Source organism: Penaeus japonicus, unplaced genomic scaffold (genome assembly GCF_977035675.1).
Source record: "Penaeus japonicus unplaced genomic scaffold, GWHDUDI00000001_assembly GWHDUDI00000001, whole genome shotgun sequence".
Classification (NCBI taxonomy): Eukaryota; Metazoa; Arthropoda; class Malacostraca; order Decapoda; family Penaeidae; genus Penaeus; species Penaeus japonicus.
In genome coordinates this window covers 41,094,643-41,097,142 of record NW_028234403.1, presented here as the reverse complement: position 1 = coordinate 41,097,142, position 2,500 = coordinate 41,094,643, and positions in this window count along the sequence as shown.

Below are 2,500 nucleotides of genomic sequence, written 5' to 3'. Positions count from 1 at the left end.
ATAGTTCTTGATTTGACTCCGTTGGCTTAATAGACGACGGAAATGTTTTCACGCGGAAACTCAGAATTATCATCTGACAAAAAAAAACGACAATTCCCCTCAAAAATTGAAAATTTTTCAAAAAAATTGAAGGGAAACAGTGTTTAGTGGGGACAGTGCCTTTAATCAATTAAATTCTCAGAAACTTTTCACAATGACAGAGTTTCAGTTCAGGACATCGGCGAGGGGAATACTACCCGATGGGAGGTAAACACAAAGAAAGGAAAGTAAAGAGAGCAGTCTTAGCAAGGGCAACGGAATATTGTTACATATTAATCAACCTCTGCTTAGTGTAACTATCTATTAATTTAACTTATATGTATTGAAATGTATATTTGTATACGAATTAATTCTATACTCCCTCTCTCTATATATAGTGATATAACTTATTGTATTTATTTAAAAGATGTATATATAACTGTTGCAATTTTTTTGAAATAACCCACTGCGGACGGGTTTTGTAAACGCATAAGGGGTTTAGGAGTTTTGGGGCTGACGGGGGGCCGTCCTGACTTTACAGGGACGTTCGGGGTTTTTGGGGATCACTGTGCTATTTTATTTTGCTATAAAAAAGGGAAATGAGTAAAGATGGCTACTGCATTAAAAATTTACTAAAATTTACCGTAAAAAACCGTGCTAGTTTTAACGTCCAAAACCTAGATGGCCCCCACTTTTTCCAGCACCAGCAGGGGGAGAGAGCCTTGAATGGCACCCCCCACGGTCTCCAGCAAGCACTATCTTTATAGAGCGATGACACACACTAAGTTGACGAAAAATCTTTCTCAAAAAATACCGCCCCATGAAGGAAAGTTTCAGTCAAAACGGGAAGAGGGGAAAGGGGACCCCAATCCCTACCCATTGTCTAAAATTTTGCTCCTGTGGGCCCAAAATGGGGTGCCTTTCCCCCTGTGGCACTCACAGTCCAAGCACAAATTTCATTCCTCTTCCCTACCTCTTCTTTTTTTATCTTTATTGTAGGTGGTTATATGTTTTTGTATTTGTTCCTGGGCAGCACAAAAATACGAAAAAAAAAAAGTTGCCTTTTGTCCTCCCATAAAACAGCAATACTTCTATCACACTGAGTATAAAGAAAATAATGAGCTAATATGGATAATATACTACAATTTTAGTCTACTGCAGCACTGGTAGTGCCTGTCATATGGCACATATAAGTCTCTAAACTCAATAAAACACACAAAAAACGCTCTAGTCTTTCAATAAATGACTGAAAGACAGTGGGAATATTCAAATTATAATGCTTCAAGCAGTCTCTCTTTGAAATAGAACTTATCCTGGAGGCTGGGCAAGCAAATTTATCCCCGTCTGCAATGGGTTAATATATTATATTTATTCAGAGCATGTGATTCATGATCAATGTGGACCAGCTATTTATTGATAAATTATTATTAAGTAGTAGAACTGTTAATTTACCCGTGAATGACAATGAAAATTATGAAAATCAGACACGATCTAATTCCAGAAATCCTATATTATCTTGCAAAAAAGGAAAAAAAAACGATGGAAAGGGGGAATTTTTGGAAATTAATTTTAAAAAAACCAAAATTCGGTTTCACTTTTTCTAAAAACCCCCACACAAACACACACACACACACACATATAAAAATATTATATATTATAAAATATAATTTTATATTTATATATATATATATATTATATTATATATATGAAGACTACCAGTACATTCCAAATTTTTAAAAGGGGAGAAAAAACCCAGACAACGGGATCAGCCCGGAGGGAAAAACTGAATCAGAGGGCCCATTGGGGGAAAAGGCGTAGCAATGACATTCAGTCTTTATGTGTTAAAGCCCCCGTGGGAAAAAAAGTTGTTCTGAGTATTAGTATTAGTATCATCATTTCTTGTGGTTTAAAATGTTTGTATTTTTAATGCTTTTTTTTTTCCAGTATTCGTGTGTAAATTATATTATCCAAGGTGATTTAAAAAAGTTTTGTAAACAAAGCTGAAAAGATAAAGGGGGGGAATTAAAAAATGTAGTGTTCCTTCTTTGTGGGAGATGGGTGATATGAAAAGGGGTTTTAAAGGGATTTTCCTTAACGTTAAAAAGTCTTTTTGTCACACAAAAAACATGCACACTTTCACACACATTTCGCATACAGTGTATATACATATGCGTTTTCTGTGTGTTGTGTGATGTATGTATAAAATATATATTATTATATATATATATATAAAATATATTATATATATATTTATATATATACAGTGTCTTTTATTTTTCTTTTTAAATTTATTTTTGGGAAAGTATCATTAACCCACCATTTTCCTTCAAAATCAAAATCTTTCAAACACAAAAGGCATAAAAAAATGACGTCAGAGTTAGGCTAGCTCCTCCCTCGCTCCTCAGCCAATAAAAACACAATCACACACTTGTATCTAGAGATATCGATCGCGTATATAAATATGAGGCGGTTTCCTGGCCAT